General features: G+C 38.2%; 1 pseudogene; it reads right to left on the bottom strand.

The window, feature by feature from the left end:
* Positions 1–286: 286 nt before the first annotated feature.
* Positions 287–1,706, bottom strand: LOC138846157 (olfactory receptor 10D3-like; annotated as a pseudogene).
* Positions 1,707–15,860: the final 14,154 nt, after the last annotated feature.

The raw sequence follows: 15,860 nt of genomic DNA on the forward strand, positions 1-15,860 counted from the left end.
AAAGCCAAAGCAGTATAAAGCTCCAAAATGAATTAAATTTTAACAGGAAGATGTGGTTAAAACCAAACAACTTACAAATTGAGTGTAAATTTTCCAAACTGCATTATGATACTTTCAAATTCCATGCCCTGTTCAGTCTAAAACCTAGCTTTGCTGAATGCCAGGAGAGATACTATAGTATCATAAAGGAAGGCATAAATTTTGGAAGGAAAGTGGAAAACAAGGAAAAAAACGGAAGTGCGGGAAGGGGGAAAGGAGGAAAGAGGGAGGGAGGGAAGGAGAGAATACAGCTCACTGCCTCTAGAAATTTGCAGCTTTATGATAATTGACCAAACAAGGATCCAACAAATATAGACTATGTGAAGCAGAAATACAGAAAGTCAAAGCTGTGTTGTTTTGAAAAATTAAAAGAAAAAGAAAAGGAGGGGTTAGTATGAAAGAACTTCTCTGAAGGGATAAATTAGTGGCTCAGTCCTCCCGGCCCCTTCACACGACCAGTAGGAATCCCAACAAATGCCCAGTGGAAATTTTGCTCTGCTAATATTTGGCAACACTCCTGTTGTAGGATCCCAAATGATCTCAGACAGGAATTGTCCCTAAACCTTTACACGAGAAGTGTGGTCCCCTGGAGTGAACACCTTCTTCAGAGCTAATTTCACATCCTTATTTCTCAAGGTATAAATCAGAGGGTTGAGAGAAGGAGTGACAATATTGTTTAACACCTGAATGACAGAATCCAGCCAGGGGCTGGAAACAGGCCGGAGATAGATGAGCATCACAGGCCCATAGAACAAGAGGATTGAAACCAGGTGAGCACTGCAGGTGGAAAAGGCTCTGCGTCTGCCTGCCGAAGAGCTGATTTTCAGTATGGACAGGAGGATGTGACTGCAGGAAATCAGGACAAGGAAGAAGCAGGTCAGAGTCACAACATCCACATTAGTAAAACTCACTATCTGTGCAAGAGCAGCATCTGCACAGGCCAGGGGCAGCACCACCGGAATTACACAGAAAAAACTGTGCACCTCACAGGGGCCGCAGTAGGGCAGCCGAAAGACGAGGAAGGTGAGGACACTTCCATGGAGGCAGCCCCCAGCCAAGTGCCCACCGTCAGGCCAGTACACAGCCTGGGGCTCATGATGACTGGGTATCTCCAGGGGTGACAAATGGCCACAAAGCGGTCATAGGCCATCACCGTGTAGAGGAAGCACTCAGTGCCACCCAGGGTGTGGTAAAAGAAAAGCTGGGAGGCACAGCCTTGGAAGGAGATGGTGCGGCTTTGCCCCGTTAGGTAGAGCATCATTTTAGGGGAACTCACTGAAGGGAAAAATACATCAAACACTGACAAGTTCCCCAGGAAGATATACATGGGGGTGTGGGGTTTGGAGGAAGCAAGAATAGTGGAAAAGATGAGTAGGTTTCCCAGTAGGGTGAAGAGGTAGAAGGCCAGAAACAGGACAAAGAGCAGGTTCTCCAGCCCTCCAGTGTTGGGAATTCCCAACAGGATGAACTCTGTCACGGAGCTCTGGTTCCTCATGTTTATGCATCAGGCTAGCCTGGAAAAGAAAAGCAATAATCATAATTTAAATCCACAAGAAACCGAGAGTAGCTTCCTAATGCAGGGATTACTGTCTAAGGTCGTGACTGCAAGCAACAGAATGGCAAGGACACCCGTAAGAAATCTGGCCTGGTGCTGACTGATCTCTCGCATTCGGCCTTCATGTGACCCATGAAGAAGCAGAATTGGTCTTTCCAGCTGGCAGAACTCTTTAATCCTTGTTACCAGATTTATGCGGTTGCTCCTAATCTTGTTCATTAACAAGGAAACAGGCATATATCAGAACCATCTTCTCCATCACCACACGGCCAATTCATTTTAATATCAGCCATGTCATATTGTATTTGCAAATAAGGCAACTACCCAGATAGATGCATATAAGTGCCATGCACTTATGTATTTTTACATTTAAGAATATTTTTCCATTATTCAACATTTAAATGAGCAAGGCACGTAATTCATATTTATAATGTCCTCACACACATACAGGCAGTTATAGTGTGTAGAGGAAAGTATTACATGGGAGATGGAAATAACCACTGTATTGCAGTACAAATAATTTCTACTCAGCTAGATTTCACAAAGGCAAAATCCAATAGCATTAATACCATCTGCCTTTATTAATTAAATCAGTTCTAGTTAAACCTAGATAATTCTTAGTTATATTTTTGAAACCCTAATTTTTCCTTCTATCTATTTGCACCCCATTTATGCTAGTCCTCAGTATGTTGCTACTGTATATAAGTAATTTCCCTCGGCTGTCCTCAACATTTGTTCTGAGGAAATACTGATGATCTATTCACACTACTATCATTTATTAGATTGTTTATCTCTTATCATTTCCTGCATATTTCAATTTTTACAAAAATAAAGACATGCCATAGATAAAAATCTCGATACTTGTAGTTATTGGCAAGAATGAAGAGGGAAAAGAAGCAGGAGCTCTCCAGACCATTGCTGTAATTAATCCGTAGAGCTGGGTCATATGTAAAGCTGACCCACTCATAAAGTTTCACCAGATCGAGATCACAGCAAAAATATAGACAGGAAGACAAAAAGACTCATTTTCAACCCAAAACATCATTTGAACATAAAGTTCAGCCTATGGTAATCAATTTAATCATGCAAACATTAATTTTTTATTTGCCTGCTGTAAATATAAAGATGAATAAAATAGAGAATTATCTCTTGAAGAACTTTTTGTTAATATAAAACTGACTTCCAAACCTGATCTGACCCTACCATTTGCTTCCTCTGGTATCTAAAGCTATTAAACTTCTTTGAACTTCATCTCCTTCAAAAGAAAAATGGATAATAACATCTTATGACACATTCAGTGTTTACCAAAATTAACTGTCAGAATGAATACAAAATAATTTACTCAGTATTTGGCACTTGGTTGCAAACATTTAATAAAGTTGATTTAACAGCTAAGCCTCATGTTAGATTGAGGAAAGAGTGATAACATAGTAACAACAAAAATATCGCAGATACAATGAATATAGAAATAGACTTTTCCAGAGCTGGAACATTTGAAAAAGCAGAAAAATATTTAAGAAAATGTTAGTTTTTCTTTTTTTCTGATTTAAAATAATGTGTTATGTAAATATGTGCTGACAGAATTAAAAGATAATTTTGCAGTCTAGAAAAGCACAAGCTCTTGGATCTGGACCTTCTTGTTTCTAGCTGAGTAACTAAATTTGCACTGCTGAAGAGCATAGGTGTGCTCTAAACTTGTCTCTCGACAAATTACCTTAAGATACATTTACAAAATCGTTTTGCAGTCAATACTCAATACATTATCCCCATCCAAACTTGCTGTCAACAGAGGATCTGACATCAATCCCAGGAAGGAAAAACCTGAGAGGCATCACCTAATCATAAGGAGAATCTTTTGAAAACGCCTGAATTTCCTCCCCAGCTCTTCAAGTGGAACCCATACAGGACCATCGCTCAAGGAAACACAAGAAGGAATTATCCTACAAAGCAGAGTAAACTAGATGTTTTCTCCAAACTCTAAATTGTAAAAGTTATTATTAGCTTTGTATTTATTTTTAGTGTTACTATCACTACCCGTTCTGATATTTGCATTTATCCTTCAGCTTCAATGGCAGAATGAACACATCTATGCCCCTATGCCTACTAATAGATGTCCTCGTATTGATAAGAAGAAATGAAGGATGGGACTAATTTCTAGTTTTTGTATACCAAGTGCAAAATAGGATGGCCAATGAAAAATCTGACCGTGTTTAAACACATACTTTTCCCTTACAAGCCATTCTCCACCCACATACACACAGACACATACACATACCAATACTTCTCTCCTTCATTTCATTCTCCATGGTGGCTTACAAATAAATTTTTGGATTCAGAAATACGTGCAAATTATCTCAAGTTCAATGATTCGCTTCCTTCAGTTTGATGAGCAGGAGAAATTACTCAGAGTACCTAGAAAGTGTAATTGGGCAGTGGGAGAGAAAAGGAAGAACAGTACAAACCAAACAGGAGATAGAAGGCAATAGAAGGCAAGATTTCGTTACTTAACAGCTGATGCAAAACACATCTAACATGGATAAATAAATTGTCTTCTAAGGTTATTGGCAAGAAGAATATGATCCTAAAACCAAAACTCTTCTTGCATAAGGTGCCAGAGCATAGAGAAAAGATGTCGCACCTTCCTTTCTTGAACCCAGGACATAAATCCACACTAATAGCCATGGGATCACATAAACAAGACTAGTGTCTGAAAATACTAACCGATAGAACAAAAAAGGGAGAGAACGATCCAACATGGGAAGCGGGATACACAGCAGACTCATAGAATGGTGGATGTCCTAAACAGCACTCTGGCCTCAGAATCAGCCCTTAGGGCATTCAGATCCAGCTGAAAAGTCCATGAGAGTATTTCAGGTATGGAAAGCCAAGACACTCTGGCAAAAAAAAAAAAAATGACCTAAATGAAAGATCTCCACGAGTGAGATCCCAGCGGAAAGAACGGGTCATCAAAGAAGGAGGTACCTTTCTCTGAAGGGAGGAGAGAACTTCCACTTTGACTATGATCTTGTCTAAATATGATAATAGTCAGTGAGCTCAAAAGGCTTCCATAGCCTTGGCAACTCATGACTGGAGCCTAGGGAGATTACTGATGCCATAAACAAGACTGTCAATTTGTTAAGTCAACAACAGGAGTCACTGTGCACTTACTCCTCATGTAGGATCTCTGTCCTTAATGTGCTGTACATTGTGATTTAATGCTATAACTAGTACTCAAACAGTATTTTTCACTTTGTGTTTTTATGTGGGTGCAAACTGTTGAAACCTTTACTTAATATATACTAAATTGATCTCCTGTATATAAGAGAAATGAAAATGAATCTTGATGTGAATGGAAGGGGAGAAGGAGGGAGAAAGGGGAGGGAAATTATGGGGGGGGCATTGTAATCCATAAGCTGTACTTTGGAAATTTATATTCATTAAATAAAAGTTTAAAAAAAATTTTAAAAAATAGCCCTGCTATCAATCTGGTCCTGAAACTCTGAATTTATAATGTTTTCAAATTAGAGAGTACTGACAGACCTGGTTTCTTTTAATATAATATCCCCAGTGGCTCAATCCCCAGATTCCAGAAGCATGAAGGAGCAAATAGAGTAATTAGAGGATTTCCTCTCTTTCCTCATATCCTCTCCTATTCCCAACCTCATTGTCTCATGTGACATATTCACTATGAAAGTACCATCACAAGTTTATAAACTTGTAGGATAAATATCCCAAAAAGAAAAGATACAGATTTCATTTACCTTAACACAACCAATGTTGATATTTTATGGTGTATTTTTCCAGTGATTCCAATATATGCTTATGGTATATTTTCAATTTGTTACAGTCATACTACACATGTAGTTTTGCATACTTTCTTTTAATTTACAATTTAATCACAATATTTTCAATGTCACTCAATTGTTACAACTATCATTTTAACAGTAGTATTTGTTCTACACATCAGATATCGCTTAACCATCTTCATTTTTCTGGATGGTTAACATTTTTAGCAGCCTTTTAATAGTTCTCAAAAACAGTAGATGATGATGACAATAGATGGATAGACAGATATAAATCAACATATATTGCTCTATGATGAAATTCTCAGCTAACGTAATTGTTCATATTTGAGACTTTGCAAAGTTCACCTAAATAGAAACCACTAAATAAATGAATATTGCAGTTTTGAATAGTGTTCTCCATTTTTTGCCTTGTTAGGTGCCAGTGAGCTGTGGCCTGCCCAGAGTCACTACATTTTGTCCTTGAGTGTCTTCTGTTTTTTTCTAACCAGTCGCACAACTACTATCTACTCAAAAACTAATCTTAGAAGAATTTTATCTGTAAGGTTTGTTTACATTAACTGCTGGGAACTCCTGAGATAAGTGTAACCTTGCTAGCTCCAGCTTCTGTAACAAATGCTTGGCTTTGTAATTAACTTCTGACAAGACTTGGTTTCTGCCTTTATATGCTTACCCCTGAGCTCAATCGGGGCTGCGTGATTTGGAGAGCATATGCCTCTGTGCAGCTGCCGGCTTTCAGAAATAGACTCCGTAATTCAGCCCTGAGACTTTGGCCTCTTCTGTAACTCACTGCTTTGAATACAACATGAGCAACAGTGCTTCTGAAGGCAAAAAGTACCAGCATTATCTATTAATAAATATGAATCTTTTTTTTCTTTGACAAGCAGAGTTAGACAGTGATCGAGAGAGACAGAGAGAAGAAAGGTCTTCCTTCCGTTGGTTCACCCCCCAAATAGCCACTACGGCCAGCGTGCCATGCCAATCTGAAGCCAGGAGCCAGGTGCTTCCTCCTGGTCTCCCATGCAGGTACCTGGCCCAAGCACTTGGGCCATCCTCCACTGCCTTCCCAGGCCACAGCAGAGAGCTGAACTGGAAGAGGAGTAACTGGGACAGAACCAAGCCCCAACCAGGACTAGAACCTGGAGTGCTGGTGCCGCAGGTGGAGGATTACCCTAGTGAGCCACAGCGCTGGCCCAATAAATGTGAATCTTAAATATTTTTTCCTAAGAAGTTGGCAGCAAACTTTTTTTTTGCAGTTTGGAAAAAGCCTTTATAACAGACCAAATGTTTACAACTTTTTAAAAGTGAATGTGTTGTACAATTTGTGTCTATTGTGTTTTCAACTACTTCAAAGCAATTTAATGTTTTCTTTAAATCTGTATTTTCTACAGCACTTTGAGCATGATAATCACTGTTTTGCCAACTGAGTTTCTTTTTTTTTTAATATTCAAAAGTTGGGGTGGGAATTTGGTACAGCAGTTAAGATATCACTTGGGATGCCTTGTACACTATGTTAGAGTGCCTTGTTCAAGCACCAGTTTCTTCCCTTCCAATCCAGCTTCCTGCCAATGTGTACTCTGGAATGCAGCTCATGATGGCTCAAGTACTTGGGTCCCTGCCACATACACGGGTGACAAAATTAAGTTCCTGGCTCTTGGCTTTAGGCTGGCCCAGCCCAGGTGTTGGGAGCATTTGAAAAGTGAAACAAAATGTAGGATCTCTCTCTCTCTCTCTCTCTCTCTCTCTCTCTCTCTCTTCCCCCTCCCTCCCTCTCCCCTTTCAAATAAACTGAAAAAAAGAAAATTCAAATACCAGATTTAACCAAAAAGACCCTCTTCAAGGCATATCACAGTAAAATTACCAAAGTTAAAGACAAGGAGACAGTCATAAAAGGAGTGAGAGAAAACCTTCAAGTTACACACAAAGGGAAACTTAACTGTGTTAACAGCTGACATCAGTAGAAACTCAACAAGCCAGAAGAGAGTGGCATGATGTAGTCAGGGTTGTGAAAGACAAAAAGAAATCAATCAAGGGTATTATATCCTGGGGGCCCACACTGTATCCTAGTGGGTAAAGCTGCCATCTACAGTGCCAACATCCCATATGGGCGCCTGTTAAGTCCTGGTTGCTCCACTTTCAATCCAGCTCTCAGCTATGGCCTGGGAAAGCAGTAGAAGATGGCCCAAGTCCTTGGGCCCCTGCTCACACATGAGAGACCAGGAAGAAGCTTCAGGCTGCTGGCTTCAGATCAGCACAGCTTCTGCTGTTGCAGCCATTTGGGGAGTGAACCAGCAGACAGAGGACTTCTCTCTCTCTCTCTCTGCCTCTCCTCTCTCTATGTAACTCTGACTTTCAAATAAATAAATAAATCTTTAAAAAAGAGTATTATATCCAGAAAAACTGCCCTTTAGATATGAAGGAGAAATAAATTATTTCTCAGCAGAGCAAAAACTGAAAGAATTCATCACTGCTGGTACAGCCTTACAAAAAAACTTGAAGGAAGCCCTACACTAGAAGCCAAATTCACTAACAGAGCAGATATAATCACTAAAAAATCAACAAAATGACAGGAGTTAGTTCTTATCTATTAAAATTAACATTGAATGTGAATGGGTTAAAGTCACCAGTTAAAAGATATGGTTGCCTAAATGGATAGAAAAACAAGACCCAGTGAAATGCTGACCACAACTAACTCACTTCACAGGTACAGATACATAGACTGAAAGTGAAGGGTTGGAGAATGATATATCATACAAATGAAAACCAAAAACCAGCTGAAGTAGTTATACCTTATATATAAGATAAATAGATTATAAATCATAAACTGGAAGAGACAAAGAAAGACACTGTGTCTTGACTAGAAAATCAAGTCAACAAAATATAAAAATTCTGAAATATATCCTCAACACAAGATCACCCAGGTATATGAAGCAAATATTATTAGACCTAAGAGAGAGAGAGAGAGATTCCAACAGATTTAATAGCGGAGGACTTCAGCATCCTACTTTCATCAATTGATGGATCATCCAGGAAGAAAATCAACAGAATCATCAGAGTTGAAACATACAATATCACAAATGGTCCTAACAGACATTTACAGACATTTCATCCAAAAGTTACAGAAAACACATTCTTCTCATTAGTACCTGAACATTTTCTAGGATAGACCATATATTAGGCCACAAATAAAGTCAGTAAATTTTAAAAATGAAAATTACATCACATATCTTCTTACACCACAAAGGAATACAATTAGAAACCAGCAAGAACAATAGAAAAATTACAAATACATAGAAATGGAACAGCATGCTCCTGAATGACCAATATGTCATTGAAGAAATTAAAAAGTGAATAAAAATTTTTTTCTTGGAAAAATAAAAATGAAAACACAACATACCAAATCCTGTGAGATACAGCAATGGCAGTATTAAGAAGGAATTGTATAGCATTATGTGCTTACACTAAAAAAAGAGATCTCAAATAAGCAATCTAATGACACATCTCAAAGAGTGCAGTGGAGGATGGCCCAGGTACTTGGGCCCTGCACCCCATGGGAGACCAGGATAAGTACCTGGCTCCTGCCATCAGATCAGCGCGGTGCGCCGGCCGCAGCACTCCGGCTGCAGCGGCCATTGGAGGGTGAACCAATGGCAAAGGAAGACCTTTCTCTCTGTCTCTCTCTCTCACTGTCCACTCTGCCTGTCCAAAAAAAAAAGGACATAACGCAAAAGGAAAATTACAGATCAATATACTTGATGAACATTGATCCAAAATTTCTCAAGAAAATATTACCAAACTGAGTCTAACACTGCATGAAAATTTTCATATATCAAAATCAAGTGAGATTTACATCAGGCAATCATGGTACAGCACTTGCAAATCAATGAATATTAAAATCACATTAACAGAATAAACGACAAAATGATAATCTCGATAAATGGAGAAAAAGCATTTGATAAAATTCAACATCTGTTTATGATTTACAAAAAGAAAACTTTCCACGAATTAAGTATAGAATAACAGACCTAAAAATTATAAAGTCTATATAGCACAATATCATACTGAACTAAGAAAAGCTGAAATCTATTACCCCCAGATGGATGAAGTTCAAATTAAAAAACAAAGGATGCTGGGTATGGTTCATTATTTTTATCAATTATCATTATTATTATCAATTTAATGATGATTTATCAACTATGATTATCAATTGTGATAAATATGTCATAATAATATGAGATTGTAATCATAGGGGAAGGTAGGTATACCATATGTGACAACTCTTTGTACTACATGACTATTTTTCTATAAATTAACTATTCTGAAATAAATACCAAACAAATTGAAAAAGCTACAAGAATGAATGACTTTGGGTTGTAGGATGTAAGATGGATATACAAAAATCAATTGTCTTTCTATGAATTTTCAATACATAAACACAAATGTAAATTTTAAAACTACCATTTAATTTTTTTTTTTTATTTTTTTGACAGGCAGAGTGGACAGTGAGAGAGAGAGACAGAGAGAAAGGTCTTCCTTTGCCGTTGGTTCACCCTCCAATGGCCGCCGCGGCTGGCGCGCTGCAGCCGGCGCACCGCGCTGATCCGATGGCAGGAGCCAGGAGCCAGGTGCTTTTCCTGGTCTCCCATGGGGTGCAGGGCCCAAGCACCTGGGCCATCCTCCACTGCACTCCCTGGCCACAGCAGAGAGCTGGCCTGGAAGAGGGGCAACCGGGACAGAATCCGGCGCCCCAACCGGGACTAGAACCCGGTGTGCCGGCGCTGCTAGGTGGAGGATTAGCCTAGTGAGCCGCGGCGCCGGCCCAAAACTACCATTTAAAATAGCATCAAAATGGTAAATAGTGATAAATCTGACAAACTGTCCTGGATCTGAACAATGAAACTACACAGCGGTGTTGAGAAACAAGAAGTTTGCAGTAGCCATGTATCAGACATAATATTGTTAAGATGTCAATTCTCCCCTAATTGTTCTAGAGAATCAATGCATTTCTTATCAAAATTCCAGCAGATTTTTATAAAAATTAATAAGCTGATTCTAAAATATATGGAAATGCGAAAGACTTTGTATAGCACAAATAATTGTGAAAATACTCATGTCAGAAAAACTGCTCACTGGCAGCACAGGCCCCGTGATGAATCTATGTGGTAAACACCAGCGCCCAGAGCTCTACCCTTCTACAGTGTTGGTTAGGAAATCAACACAAGTCACAGAATTTGTGGTGGTCTCGGCTGTGTCTTTTCCACATGCCAGGGATTATCAGTGCAGAATTCTTCATGATGTTGGAAGTCCCAGCTCATTTATCACATAGACTCTTGTAGGGTTTAGTGAAATAAAGCCAAGAAAGACAAGTCATCCTTTCTTATTCCTGAAGAAGGTGAACCTCAGAAATCTCTTGATGGAGAGATACAGAACCAGTTGTGCAGCACTCCTGAGAGTTCAAAGGAAGCCCTGGCAACAGATAGGTGGGCAGCAACAGTGTTTTCCACCGACACAGTAAGACAGGAAAGGAGTGTTTACTTTTGGGAAGAAAAATACAAAGTCTGTATTTTTAAAAAATGTAATTTCTTTCATTTGTAATATTAATTAATTTTAACAGATTCAATTTGATTTGTAGATACAAGTCTAAAAACATAATGATATTTCCTTCCTCTCTCCCTCCCAGCCTTCTTCCTTCTACCTTTCATTGTTTTTGTTTTTGAGATAACATTTTAAATTCACATTATAGTAAAAAAGCTTATAACCCAAGAGAATAAAATGGAAGTTAATAGCATTCATAAGTATTTGAAGAAGAAAGTTACATAGAAGTTTAAGCATCTATTTGATAAGGAAATTTTGAAGTATATTAACCAGAGCTCAGTTGAAAATATTTTATTAAATAGTCTTTCTAGATAGCATTGTGATCTTACATTGATTAATTATGTATAACCAATACTAGAAAATAGATTAATGTGGTAGCTTAATTGCCAGAAATGTTGATTTAGGGGGCTTCAGCTCTTCAAAATCCCAAGTTATGTTCTCCATACACAGGTGATACAAAAGCTTCTATTAGCACAAAAGGCTTGTGTAGCTACAACTATTTTCTTTCTCCAAAACTAATGATGATTTGGGTTTCTGCTGCCTTAGACTAGTTTTTTTTCCGTGATTTTAAAATGCCTTTTCCTGATAGCTAAGACATATATTAATTCTGAAAGAATCATACACCACATCTCTTTAACTGTATGAATTCAAGGTAAAGAGCATTCAGATAAAATGTAAATATGTTTTAAATTAAGAGGCTAGAAATTCTGAGAAAAGGAAATCTCTGAACCAGATCCAGTGAGGTTGCATCCATTGTTGGCTAGGAATTTGCTCACAGGACAAGTCTGCCAAACCACAGAGGGACAAAGTTTAATGAGTATGATGATTACCTAGAAGAAATGATACACATTATCCCTGGAGCACCGAAGACCCAGGGCTCCTTTTGCTGACTTAGCACAGTTACTAGAAAGTTAAAGATTCATCAAGGGCCCTATGAACTCATAAGAGAATTGTCTCCCCTGGGATGGACATCTATTTTTTTCTACTTTTGGACTCAGAAAATAAATCAGAAAAAAAATCATTCTTCACACAAAGAATTTTGAAACCCAGCAAGCCATAGTTACTTATTTTGGAAATTAATTTTGAGCTAAATAATACAGCTTGTAGAACGATGACCTAGAAAATAAAGAAACAACTTTCGCAGCTGCATTTGCATAAACTTTAGAATATTTTAGACAATGTTGAAACACTAACCTCTTCCTGAGGACCCTGAGTAGCAAAACAAATTAAAGCCCTATTTGAAGAGTTTGTTTCTACAGAGTTTTCTTCTTGATTTCTTCTTTGAACCAAAAAGAATTGCACTATTCATTATAGACATAGAGTTTTGTCAAAAACCTAGTTGTAAAATTGGTGAGTAGTAAAAATTGGCAAAACCTCAGCACTTCCTACTGTTGAACATGTTGGGGGAATCACAATGTGTTTGCATTTATTATGTGTTTCCTCATTCTTCTTCATATTTGACTAAGATTGCCTTAGTCATGACATATGGATTCAACTTTGCATAGTTTTGTAAAGGTCTCAAACTTCTATAAAATCATAAAATAATATAATGATTTCTCTGGAAGCCTTAGCATTACAACTTTCAGTTGCAACTCAGTTCCAGTTCAGCTTAACAGTGGAAAAGTCTGCTTTATCAGAGATCCAGAAGTGAAGATGTGCTGCAGCTGTGACTGTAAACATTGCATCTTTGCTTAGTCCTCTTTACTAAACAGGCAGATCTAATCCTCCTTGGCATATTTGAGATGGTTGTATTTAGATGGCTTAAAATCATAGAATAAATAATAAAAATTCATAAATATAAATGGGTATAGGTTAAGAGGAAGGGAACTGTAATCTGATCATTCATGCATTCATTGCGGCTCAGATTTTGATATGACTAGGAAGGTATGGTATAGGGTACGGCAAAGAATGGGAGACAGACCGTGAAAGGGGATAGCCTGATGCAGTGATCATGCCTTGATGCTTGTGCTACTGATCAGTGGACTTTGGAAACACACTTTTCTTTTTTTTTATATTTATATTTTATTTTATTTAATGAACATAAATTTCCAAAGTACAGCTTATGGATTACAATAGCTTCCCCCCCATAACTTCCCTCCCATCCACAACACTCCCCTCTCCCACTCCCTCTTCCTTTCCATTCACATGAAGATTAATTTTCAATTATCTTTATATACAGAAGATCAATTTAGCATATATTAAGTAAAGATTTCAACAGTTTGCACCCACACAGAAACACAAAGTGTAAAATACTATTTGAGTACTAGTTATAGTATTAATTAAACACCTAAGAGTAATTGTGTATTAATTACAGAGTTCAACCAATAGTTTTAAGTAGAACATAAAAAATACTAAAGGGTAAAGTATTAAGTTCTTTTTTTCTGTTTCTTTTGTTTGTTTGTTATATAGTTTTTTTTTTTTATTTAATAAATGTGAATTTACAAAGTGCAGCTTTTGTATTGTTGTGGCTCCCCCCCCCCCAACCTCCCTCCCTCCCGTGGCTCTCCCCTCTCCCACTCCCTCTCCCATCCCGCCCTTCATCGAGTTTCATTTTCAATTACCTTCATATACTGAAGATCAACTTAGTATATACTAAGCAAGGATTTCATTCTCTGGTAAGGAAACAACGTGGCATCACCAAGGCTCATCGTGCTGAGCATAGTGTGTGCTAGAGATGTCCACCTCAGTTTTCACTTGGAAATATGCTGGAAGATTATAAATGCTATAAAATGTGTAATATGCCAAACCATACTGAAAGTAAGTTCAACTTTTAATGATGCTATACAAGATAAAAATCAATGTCTTCATTTAATTGAAAACATTATTGAAATAATATAGAATTACATGAATTTGTAAGAAATAGTGCACAGAGAGGATCCTGGCTTATTTTCTCAGTTTGCCCTAATGGTAACAGTTTGCAAAAGTGCAAAGAAATATCAAAATTAATATAACCCACAGGTATTATTTTGATTGCCCTGGTTTACTTGTATTTGTGTGTGTGTGTGTTTGTGTGTGTGGATAAGTACTCCACATTTTTAACACAACTCTAGGTTTATGTACCCAGCATCAGATCAAGATATTGAGAAGTTACAGGAATATAACACTCTCTTGTGTGATACTCTTTGATGCTAACATTGACCACTTCATAAAGCTGTCAAGTACTGGTATTTTACTGGTTTGAATGTTATACAGTTCAAATTTGTGTTGTTTGTGTCTTATATATTTAAGAGGCAGGGAGGGAGGGAGAGATTGAAAGAGAATGAGAGGAGAAAATGAAAGAGATTTTATCTACAGGTTCACTTCCAATCGTCCACAATGGCTGAGGCTGAACCAGATCAAAACTGAAATCAAGGAATGCAATCGTGGCCTACATGTGTGTGAACGGTATCCAACCACTAAGACATTACCTGTCGTCTCCTGTTCACGATGAAAACCAGAATCAGGAGGCAGACTGGAGCAGGAACCGAAGCTCTCTCACATGGGCCATTTCAACCAGGCTCCATCTCAACTATATGTCAAATGCTTGTCCCAGATTTTATGGGGATTTTTATGTTTTATTTCCTCGTGTTTTAGAAAGGAGAGGATTTTCCTTCCTGAATCCATCTGTTTATCCATTCAAAAACTAAAAAATGCTTTGAATGTCTGCTGTTTACTACTCACTATGAGTATAAATAATAAACAGACCTTGCTCTTCTTTCTAAAGCTTGCAGTCACAATATATAAGAAGCACAGGGTTTATATGAAGATGAGTCCTAAAAATTAGACAAATCATGAAATACTTAATGGGAAAAGTGATTCTTAATCTTACAAATGTGGGTAAGTTACTGAAACACAAATCAGTAATCGAGTAACAGTTATATTTGGAGACACACCTGGTATCAACATACAAACAAGACTGAAGAAAAATAAGCTTTAGGGCTGTGAGATAAACTAAAGAGCTTTTCAATTGCATATTAGGAAGAAAAAAGCATCAAAATCCAAGTTTAGGAAGCAGCAGTAAGAACTGAGAGTGTGGATAGGCAGCAGATAGTGGCCCACTTTGTGAAGAGATAAAGTTGATGGAGAAGCTTGTATGATTTGGCAGCTTGGATATAGCTCACTAAAACAGAGAAGCAGCAACTTAAGGGAGAATGAAGTTGTAACTTTGGAATGTTTGGGTTGAGTACCTGTGAAAGTGTCGGGTAAAACTATCTGATTGGCAGCGTGGCTGAGATGAGACAGCAGTGGCCTACAGAGCTGAGTGAGCAACAGGGCTGGTCACTCTAGGCTTTAGTTTGTGTTGCTTGCTGAGTATGTATTTCCTGAACATGGAGAAGAAAACTTCTGTTGTGTGTTAGCACAAAGAGGAGGCAGATCAGGAAATGGTAACCATTAACCCTCCTGCATATACTAGCAAGTCCAAGAAAAGGAAGATTTAGAATTTTATACAATTTATTAATGCACCTTACTCCCAGAATTGTTTCTCGCAGCAGCACACAAACTCTTATAAAGACTGTAAATTGAAAGAAGCCCAAAACAGCAGGTATAAAAGCAGCTACCCCTTAATAAACCTCAATAAAATGTTGAATTTAGAGAATGCAAATATGCCTCAATAAAGTTCACAAAGGTAGGGGAAAAAAGACAAAATTATAACTTTTAAATATAAAACTATTGGGGCCGGCACCGTGGCTCACTTGGTTAATCCTCTGCCTGCAGCACCAGCATCCCATATGGGCACCAGATTCTAGTCCCGGTTGCTCCTCTTCCAGTCCAGCTCTCTGCTGTGGCCTGGGAGGGCAGTGAAGGATGGCCCAAGTGCTTGGGCCCCTGCACCCGCCTGGGAGACCAGGAGGAAGCACCTGGCTCCTGGCTTCGGATGGGCACAGCGC

This window comes from Oryctolagus cuniculus, chromosome 1 (genome assembly GCF_051225735.1).
Source record: "Oryctolagus cuniculus isolate XC-2025 breed Fujian yellow rabbit chromosome 1, ASM5122573v1, whole genome shotgun sequence".
In the NCBI taxonomy this organism is placed as follows: Eukaryota; Metazoa; Chordata; class Mammalia; order Lagomorpha; family Leporidae; genus Oryctolagus; species Oryctolagus cuniculus.